Raw genomic sequence first — 10,793 nt, 5'->3', positions numbered from 1 at the left:
CTGTTAACACATGGTTTTGTCTTTGTGAAAATACTCACTAAAACTATTACTAGCATGTTTATATATTTCTCTTTTTTTTTTGTTCAAACGGAGATTGCTGGCCCACAAGGCAGTGACCGAATGGCCGTTACCAATTGGGACCTCGCGTGTCATATTAGGAAATTTTCTGTTCAAACAGGAGTAATAAAATTTCCTATAGTTATTGGGGATTTTTCTCAAGTCGGCAGCCGGGCGGCTCTTCTCCCCGAGGGCCGAGGCGAGATGCGAGAAGCTCCGGCGTTTCAGCAGCCTCCGACGGCCATGAACTCCGGCGCAGGCGGCTCAGGCAATCAGACTCAGCACCCACCTCTGCCTGTTTGCGCCCCTCACGCCCATGGGGATATGCCTCCACGGTCGTCGGTGGCGGCTACGCAGGCAAGGTGTTCGACGATATGCAACCTGGCCCCCGAGCCGCCAAGGTTCGACGCGGGGCTAAGGTCGTTGGCGGACCTCCTGCCCGACATCCTCGGCGTCGTGGCCGGCCTCCTCGCCCGCACGGAGGACCGCGCCAGGATGCGCGCCGTCTGCCGCGCGTGGCTCGCCGCGGCGCGCCTCCACCGGCCGCCGCCGCCGCTGCCCCTGCTTGTGCTCCACGACTTCGATTTCTCCAGCTTCTGCTCCGATGGGGCCATGACGGGCATGCGTCGCATCCTTCTTCCCTTGGAAGGCGTGGGGCAAGGAGATGTCCGCTGCGTGGGCTCGTTCCAGGGATGGCTCGTCGGAGTGCAGCCCTACGAAGGTCTTTTATCTGGTGACGGCCCGTGCTTCTTGATGAAAGCTTTCTCCCAGGATGTCATCCATCTCCCACCTCCTTCGCCAGATCGGACACACAGTGGCTATTCACACTGCAAGATATGCAGTGGCCATATCTGACCCATTCATCGGATGAGAAACGGTTGGGATGAGGGATTTTACTTTTTTTCCTTTCCCTGGCGTTGTTGGAAGGAAAACTCCACAGCTTTGGCGCCATATCCTGGAGACCGTGGCAGCGGGCGAGCGCAGGGAGGCCGGCGAGCTGCCGCGCCATGGAACGCCCAGGACCCCTCCTCGCAGATCCCCTCACAGCTAGTGGAGGCGATGCTGCTCCGCATGCGCCTGTTGAAGTTGCCGTCCTTCAATGTCCTCATTCCATCACAACAGGAGGCGTCACGACGTCCACGCCGACACCGAGCAGGGCGTACGCATCGAAGGAGGCCAACGCCACGCGCCTTCCCCATGCCCCCGTGCAACCTCCCATGGCGCAAAGCATTCCAGCAAGCACCCCAGCAGCTGCAGATGATGGTGCCACAGATGACACCCAACATGTGCTCGAGGAATCGCCTACAAGGTTGTGCTAATCCTTTTTCCAAAGCTATCTGATCAGGTCATGCATAGTTGATTTAACTTGTTGAAATGTCTTAAGAATGTTAGGGAAACATAATATTTTGATTTTTTTTCTGGTTGGTTCTTTTGATTATTACTGATGAAATATAGAACTGACAATATTTATAACTACAGGGTGTCTGCAACTCCTTTTTGGATTCCTAAAATAAGTATGACATTTAGCAGTGTTGATGAGGCTTGGAACTTCTGGGTCACATATGGTGGTAGGATGGGGTTTGATGTTAGGAAATGCTATGCAAACAAGAGTGGTCTTGATGGATTAGTGACAACCTATAGGTTTGTTTATTCGAATCAAGGTGAATATACACCTGTGATTTTTGAAGCCTTCCAAGGTGAATATGAAAAGTCGCTAGCAGCTTACATAGTAGATTCAGACAGAAGCACAGAATTTTCCATTGCAATTGGAGCTCTTGGGGAGTCATCTACACTTGAATTAGAGCGTACAGTTATAGTCAACCTTGCTGATCAGATTGTCACATGTAGTTATTGCCTGAAAGATACATTTTGAAGCGATGGACTGGAGGTGCAAGTTCAGAGATTATCCAAGATATGCATGGGAGGGATATAGAGGAAAATCCTAAGTTATGCTACACTTCGGTGCAAAAATCTTTGCCAGATATTCTTTCTATTGGCTTCACGAGCAACTGATTTTGAAGATTGCTACTTGCTCGTTGAACAGGCACTTCATAATGTGAGTAAGCAGGTGGAAGGAAAAATCGGAAAACCTCCTAAAATTGATGCTGAAAATTCTAATGTTCAAGCACCATTCAGCTTACCTGAACAGTTTGCAAATTGTACTGGTCTTAAGAAGAAAGAAAAGTCAAATGGTGGGCATATGAAGATAGGAACAGTGCTATATATATGCTCTTTCGTTCAGCTTTGTGACTCACCACTTTTGTATTAAGCTTTTGGGGTTAAAAATGCTTCAGTTTAGAGTAAAATATATGTAGGATTTAGCAATGAATTAGTAACCTGGAGCAAAAGAGATCCAATATGTCCCGTATGTGGGCATCTGTTCTGTATAGCTGACAATTCAGCAAACTCTGATTTTGAATATGATCAGTAAGTGGGCATGTGTTCTGCTGGGCACCATATATGGTCTGCTACTATACAGTGGTATATCCTCTTGAATTATTGCATTCGTTTGAGTAAAAGGTAATGAAGAAAGGAGGGGAAAAAGAAGATCCCTAATCCTATCGTTCCCCATTAGATGAATGGCTCGGATATGGCCACTGCATATCTTGCAGTGTGAACAGCCACTGCATACGATCTGTGTCCCGCCAGATCCAGACTCCAACTCTGTTGCTGCCTTGTCTAATTCTGCTGATGGCCACAGCAGATGTTTCGCTGTCACCAATGGCTCTAATTCTTTCCCTGCCTGCATCAGATCTCTCACCAACTGTGTTGATGCCTGCAAGAGATCTCTATCTCTCCCTGTCATCAATGGCTCTGGTCAGATGCTGTGTATAGTCCACGGCCCGCAGTGTGCGATGTCGTTCCATAAGGTGGTCTTATCCTCTTCACCTGACTCTAGCTCCATGTGTGTTGTGGCTGCCCTCTCCACGATGAACGTACCTATGCTTGCGCTATGGACGCCTGGGATGTCGTCGTGGTGTGTGTGCCTTGGCGGCTGCATCACTGGGTCCAGCGATATTGCCTTCTACCAGGGGAAGCTCTACATGTTCAACAAGCTCGCTTTTGAACTTTTTTCCATTGAAATCTCTGAAGATGGTGACAGGGGCCTGATGGTTTCTCGTGTTGAGCGTTGTGTGACCGAGGAACTACCTAAGATCCGTGGTACCTGTATACGCAGGTAGAAGATAGCAGAGTGGCATGGAAAATTATTGCTGATTCTGACATACTTTGGTGGTTCTGAATGTTTGGAACACATTCGTTAGGTTAGAGTACTTGAAGTGGACTTGAGCACCAATCCAGTCAGATTCACCGAGATCAACAGCTTGAAGGGCGACTGCATCTTCATCAGCCCATGCAGCAGCAGGACTTTTCGTGTGTGTCAGTATGACGGAGTTGAAGAAGATCTTATCTATTTCATTGATGGTCAATTCTCTGCCTATGATAATTGTGCACCTGTTTTTGTTAAGTTTGTGTACAATATGAGAGATGGTACAGTCGCACCATTTGCAGCAGGCATATTAGAGGAGTACCTTCAGGTACCAAAGGGCAGGCCTCTGAATCCAACATGGCTCTTCCCTTCTGAATGAACTGCTGGAGATCAATTGTGGCCATGAGAAGTGTTAATATACGGGTAGCTCTGATGTTGATTGGTGCCAGGCGCAGCATGGTGTTCAATTTCTAAGAACTGAAAATATGTGTGTGCCATTCTTATATGCCTTGTTATTGTAATTGCTTTTCTGAATTAAACTGTTTTTAAGCATTAAACTGATGCACTTAATTTATTTTCACGTATGGACGTACCTATATCTATATGTAGTTCCTAATTTCCCATCTATACAAACATTGATTTCAGGTTTATGGACTACAGTAGTTGCACAACTCAATCTTTTTAACTTTCAATTGCAATTCTTGTTTGTAGACCCTTTTTCTCCTTGTGGTATCTTTGGGCCTGATACAGTGGCCTTAGACTATGCTGTCATTCTTTTGGACTCGGACACTTTTATGTCAGCGGAATCCTAAGCATGCTTCTATCATTGCAAAATGCATGAAAGTATGTTCCTTTTGATGGACAGATTTGGAACTTTTTGAGAAATTGATGCTGGTAGGTCAGTGGCACATGCATTCATGTGGTTTTTCATCATGTATTAACTTTATTGTATATTTGTAAGGTGTAGGTCATAGAGATTAGTTCATCATTATATACACTATTGTGAAAAACAAAATTGGCACTCTTCTTAGGCCTCTTTTGTTTGTTCCAGTATACTTAGTCTGGACTTTGAAAAATTTAAAGATGATATAGGGCATTGTAGACTGCAAGTGAAGTTGATTTTGCAAATTTAACATTTTAAATTGATTTTTTTTTTTTGCGCATATGTACCAAGTGGTGCTTGTGCACCTGATACTTAGCCACATTGTAGAAACCGTCCATAAGGGTGCATTATTTTTAGTCATTATAATCGCGAAGCTTTGGTTTGTACTCATAAAATCAGTTTCTGGATATTTGTGTAGTATAGAGTGCTTGTAACATGTTGATGTACCCAGCTATTATCTAATATAATTCTTCTTTCGTCGCAAAAAAAAATCAACGGCAAACATTGTGATAAATGCATTATGACAGCAAACTTGCAATGCATTGCACCTGCAATGTATTTAATCGATTGATCTTAGTGGAGGTCTTCTCTCTATATATCATGATAGTATTTCCTTGAGATAAACCTTTAGAATCTTTTTGTTTCACTTGTTTTATGGTTAATAGGTATGAATGTCGTTTTTCGTGTGATATAAAGTACAATGTGAGCAGCTCTACTCGTTGAAAGCTACACTTTTTTATAAATTAATATTTTATCCAACTTTGTATAAATATATTTTATGAAGTTTTTGGAATCTCACTACAAATTTATAAACCAGCTCTGAAATTCTGATAAACCCTTTTTTCATTATGTTATGTATAGATATTTGAAAAGAGGCGAGACTTGATATTGTTACTTTGGATGCATGTCAAGCGGCAACTATTACCTTGTTATCAGTACATTTGGATTTTTTTAGTCTGAATGTGGATTACAGGAAACTGGCACATATGCATTCCTGCTGTCAAATTTAGTCTTCAAGATACAACTTTAGTGTTCTTTTTCTAATACATAGCAATATAGGTTTAATGCCCTAACTATAATAATAAAGATAAAATGACATATATGCACTGTGAAATTGTTTTTTGGTTCTTCTAACATACTTTTGAGTTTGGATTTCAAACAAGAAACAAATGGTAGAGTGCATCTCGAATATGTTTCCATAAATCTTTTGTGTTAAAGTTATTAAATCTTTTTAATCCTCAAGCAACAGTTATTTTTCACTAGTAATAATCGCATGTTGTGCATGCTATGACGATTTGTTTTGGTTGTTTTAATCCTCTAGTTGGAAGCATGAATTACACGGAAAACGTATCCAATGTACTTGATAGTTTCATCTTTGTTACACCTGCATATTGTTTTTTATAACATCTTCTACAGTGTCGAACTGCATTTCTACATTGCAATTGTTTTAATTTGTGGGCTGAACCACTGCAGCAAGCCAGCTTCGCAAGGCAGAGGAGACCCAGCCCACAAAAGTCCACTTGAAGGTTAAAACAAATCGAAGGCCTTTGGCCCCTCTGATTCGAGGAACATAAATCACTGTGCAACCGAGCACACTGTGATCCCCTGTTCTTGTTCCTTGTCACGCCGAACTCTAAATGATCTCGAATAAGAAATCTATTAACTACAAGAATATCGATCATATTGAGAACTACATCATTCATATAGACCATATTGCAAAGTGAGCGTAGTTTAGCTGGTTGGGTTCGTTGTAGTGGAATCTGGCCATCCAAGTTCAAGGATCTTGGATTTATTCCAGGATTTAACGGTGCTATTCTTTCAGTTAGGCAACATGCCCGTTGACAGCGAGACGTATGTGGTTACTTTGTTAATCTCGAGATTTGCCTATCCAACTCAGATTTTCAGAGGTGCTCATAGGGGTAGGGTGTGCGTTTGTGTTTGTGAGCGTCTGCGTTTGTAACTAGGTCTCGTAAAAAAAAGAAAATATAGGCCATATCAATATCTAAGAGTTTGAAATTTAATTTTTTTCATTTAAACTATGAAAACATAAAACAAGTATTTTAGACTTTTAACAATCTGGAATAAATACATATCAACTACGAAGTTGTAGATTCCTATGTCAACATCCGAGGTCGTCTCAAAATATTAAAATTTAAATCTTAGAACTTAAAATGAATAGTTAATACTCTAAACGATTTCAAATGAAAAAGTTGTCAACTACCAAGTTGTAGATTGTGTTGTTTAAAACTATAAGTTAAGTATATATCCAAGTCGACATCTATACTTTTCTGAGAATCCTAAATTTTATATTCAAAATATGAGAACTTAAAAGGAATATTTAGGACTCCAAATGATTTTAAATAAAAACCTGTCAAGCTCAAAGTTGCATTGAGCTCTATAGTTTTAATATGAATTTTGTCTTTATCTAACTTCATATGAAAAATATATTATTTTTTTTCGAGTAGTGTGCCTCGGAGTTGGTGGTTCAGTCATGGCCCTTCGCTCTTCAACTCTGTCTTGCCCTTTTTGTCAAAAAAAACTGTCTTGCCCTCTTTGCTATGATGGTGTGTAATGTGGTGCAGCCTGATGGTGTAGCTGAGTGATCTCTAGATAGTTACATTCCTAATCAGGCTATTTATGTATAATAATGGAGGGAGTATTTATTATATATACAGTACTCTCTTCATCCTGTAACATAGTGCATTCTAGCATTCAAAATTTGTCCTCAAATATAATGTATTTTAGAGGAGAAAAACTAGTTTTGCATTAAACACTTCCAATTTATCAACCAATCACCATCAATCACGTTGATGATAGCGTCTAGTTAGGAAGTAAAATGAGGGTACATGCGCTTTTTATGTTCTTACTTAATTATCCTAAAATTCTTAGAATACACTATGAGGGAGTATGTCGTAGTGAGAATCATTAGCAATTCTCCTTTCCAGATTAAACAGAGAAATCCAATAATGAAATCTGCTATATGGGCCACAGTGCCAGATCTTTTTGTCACCGCTTCGAGTCCAGCTAAGGTTTGTCCAACTTAATCGACCAGGCCCGCTGGCTGCCATTTCTCTTGGCAGGCTTGGGTACCAAGTTCTCAGCCCAAATGAAAACGAGACCCAAATCCTGAGCCCATCTCTGAAAGTTTTCTTTCTTTATAAAAAGAAAAATCTCGTCTTTTCTACACTCTGGACTCTAGAGTGCTTCCATTTGTAATCTGTCATAAAAAAGGGTTAATTAGATTGGTGCCATTATAATTCTCGCATTTATTAGAAATACCATTACTATTCAGCTATTTGTAAGCGTGCCATTAAAATTACACTGGAGTCTGAAAAATGCCATTATGTACACTTGCCGCGACCTGTGGCCCACATGCAGGTGTATACAGCGGGTACGTACATTCGTATGGATCGTTGTGCCCCAGATTCTCCATACATATGCACCGGTTTGGCTTGATCGACTCAATCCGTCCATTCCCCGCCGCCTCCTCTCTCTCTCTCTCTCTCTAACCCTAGATCATCCGCCTCGAACCCTAGCTCGTCCGCCTCGGAGGCGACTGCGACCAACGCCGGCGTCGACCGTGACTACCGAGGGCGCCGGCATCGACCGCGACTACTGCTGCTCCTTCCCCGCCCCATCTGCTGAGCGGAGGCGACTGCGATTGGCGGTGGCGGCGACTACTGCTCGCGACGGCGGCGACCGCGACTACCGAGGGCGCCGGTATCGACCGCGACTACTACTGCTCCTTCCCCGCCCCATCTGCTGAGCGGAGATGGCATCCACAGCTGCAGCAATGGACGACAGCATACCGAGGCATGCATCGATCTGACATGACTTTCCCTCGACGAATAGGCTAGTTGTTAGGGTACCCTAGTTGTTACTGCAATTTGTTGTAAAACTCGTTAACTTGATCTGCTTACTTCCTGCTAGGACCGACCTCTTCTCGCTAGAGATTAAAGTTGAAGGTTTCAATACAACAGATACGTTGGGTAGGAAAGTTTACACCAAAGGTTCTATGATTAAGTGAAATGTCGAGATAGGGTCGTTTTCTTTAGACTTGTTGATGGAAAGCTTGCGGAATGAAGTTAAATGGGCCTCTAACCAGTCTGCATCTCTATGGTTCTTTGACAAGAATGTGCAAGAAGATGTCAGATTAGTCAGTGACATTTAGATGATAGATATGTTTGACATGTATAAGTCTGAAATGTGTTGCTGTGTGTTGGTAGGAGTCTTTGATAATGCTATTGCTAATGCATTTGAGTATGAGTTGATAGAGCCTTTATGTGTTATTCCACCTGATGGTGGAGCAGTCAAACCTACTTATTTCAATCCTGATGCAAATGCTTGTGCTTCTGCCATTCCAAATGCAACTAATGCTTCTACTGCTGCCATTCCAATGCAAGTGCTTCTACTGCTGCCATTCCAAATGCAAGTGCTTCTACTGCTGCCATTCCAAATGCAAGTGCTTCTTCTGCTGCCATTCCAAATGCAAATGCTTCTTCTGCTGCCATTCCAAATGCAAATGCTTCTTCTGCTGCCATTCCAAATGCAAATGCTTCTTCTGCTGCCATTCCAAATACAAGTGCGTCTTCTGCTGCCATTCCAAATGCAAATGCTTCTTCTGCTGCCATTCCAAATGCCCAAGCTTCTACTGATGCCAATCCTTGTACTGCCGATGAGTCAAACATAGAGCCTGATAGGGAGCCAAACATATTTGATAATGAAGAGGAGTATGTTGGGGTTGATGATGAGCACATCTACATTTCATTACCACCTACACACCCAGCCAACACTGACAGTGCCCAACCATCTGTTGATAATGCTGATCCTATTGTTGCTGATGGAGGTGCTCCTCTTGAGGCAGAAATTGATGATGTAGATCCCCAGGAAATAAATGTCCTCCACGATCCTGAAAATCCAAATATTGTCAATGGACAATTGTTTCCTGACATAGTAACATTCAGGAAAGCTATTTGACATTACGCTGTCAAGAAAGGTTTCGAGTTAGCTAAGTTGCAAACTGACAAGACAAGATTCATTGCACATTGTGCTGCCAAAGGGTGCCCATGGAGAATTCATGCATCTAGGATTTTTTATAATAAAACAATACAGGTTGGTGTCGTCCTTTTATTTCTGTTTGTAACTTATTCAGTTATACATATGATATTCATCTTAATTTCTTATGTAGATTAAAACATTGCCTGCTGAACATAATTGTCCCACTACCAAGCTGAGGGAGGGAAAGATGGCTAGTCAAAGTTGGTGTGCAGATAGGTTGGCGGACTAGGTCAAGAAGAACCCAAATAAAGGAGCCAAGGATGCAAAGGACAAGCTAGGAGACTATGGCATTAAACTGAAATACTCCAAGGCATGGTCAGATTTGAAGGTTGCCCTACAACAGGTTCATGGGAAGTACTCAGAAAGTTTTCAGCTATTGTTCAATTGGAAAGCACAGATAGAAATAAGTTCTCCTGGAAGCATTGTAGAGATAGAGTTAGAAGGGAAGAAGAAGAAGCGCTTCAAGAGGATTTTTGTAGCCCTGAAGCCATGTATTGATGGCTTCTTAGCTGGTTGTAGGCCATTTATAGGTGTAGATACGTCTACATTGCATGGCAAATATAGAGGGCAGTTGGCATCAGCAACTGCTGTGGATGGGCACAAATGGTTATACCATGTGGCATATGGTGTGTTTGATTCTGAAACAGAAGACAATTGGAAGTGGTTCATGCAGCAGTTGCATAGAGCAGTGGGTTCACCTACAGGTTTAGTCATATGTACTGATGCTTGTAAAGGACTTGAGAAGGCTGTGGGTGCAGTGTTCCCTGAAGTGGAGTATAGAGAGTGTATGAGGCACATGTACAACAACTTTATGAAGCATTATCAAGGAGATGTGTTTACTGACCACCTATACCCTGCTACAAGGAGTTACACAAAAGGGCTGTTCAGGTGGCACATATAGAAGATAGTAGATTTTGCCCCAGATGCCATTGACTTCCTTCAGCAACATCACAATTTGATATGGTACATGTGTGGATTTTTAGAGCTAAGTAAATGTGACTATTTGACCAATAATGTTTCTGAGAGTTTCAATGCTCAGATAAAGAAGTTGAAAGGACTTTTGCTGCATGAACTGGTAGATGAGATTAGGAAACTCATAATGGAAAAGAGGTACTTAAGAAGGCAGATTGGTAAGGATATGCAGGATGGTATACTGCCTAATGTCATCAAAGACCTAAACACTATAAGCAAAAACCTCAAAGTTGTGAAGGTTGAAAGAAGTGATGAAGGCATAGCTGAAATAACACTTATAGATGACTAGAACAACCACAAGAGGCACATGGTTGACCTGCAAGGTCACTCCTGTTCATGTAGGGAGTGGCAAATCACAGGAAAACCATGCAAACATGCCCTGACATGGATTCTTTCCAACAGAGGAATTAAAATAGCAGATTTTGTGCATGAGTACTACTTTGTTCAGAGATTCAGGGCTGCATATGCTTCTAGAGTTGAGCCATTACCAGACAGGTCATAGTGGCCATAGGTTGACCTAGGCTTCAAAGTTCTCCCTCCTCTGCTAGGTAGAGCTACAGGTAGGCTGAGAGCAATTAGAATTAGAGGTTGCCTTGAGAAAAATGCTACCAAGAA

The 10,793-nt window shown here is 42.3% G+C and overlaps 1 pseudogene; it reads left to right on the top strand.

Annotated features, from left to right (window-relative positions):
• The first annotated feature begins 238 nt into the window (after positions 1-238).
• Positions 239-3,644, top strand: LOC136490146 (uncharacterized; annotated as a pseudogene).
• Positions 3,645-10,793: the final 7,149 nt, after the last annotated feature.

The sequence above is a fragment of the Miscanthus floridulus genome, chromosome 10 (genome assembly GCF_019320115.1).
Source record: "Miscanthus floridulus cultivar M001 chromosome 10, ASM1932011v1, whole genome shotgun sequence".
NCBI lineage: Eukaryota > Viridiplantae > Streptophyta > Magnoliopsida > Poales > Poaceae > Miscanthus > Miscanthus floridulus.
This window is presented reverse-complemented; position numbering and strand designations above follow the sequence as displayed.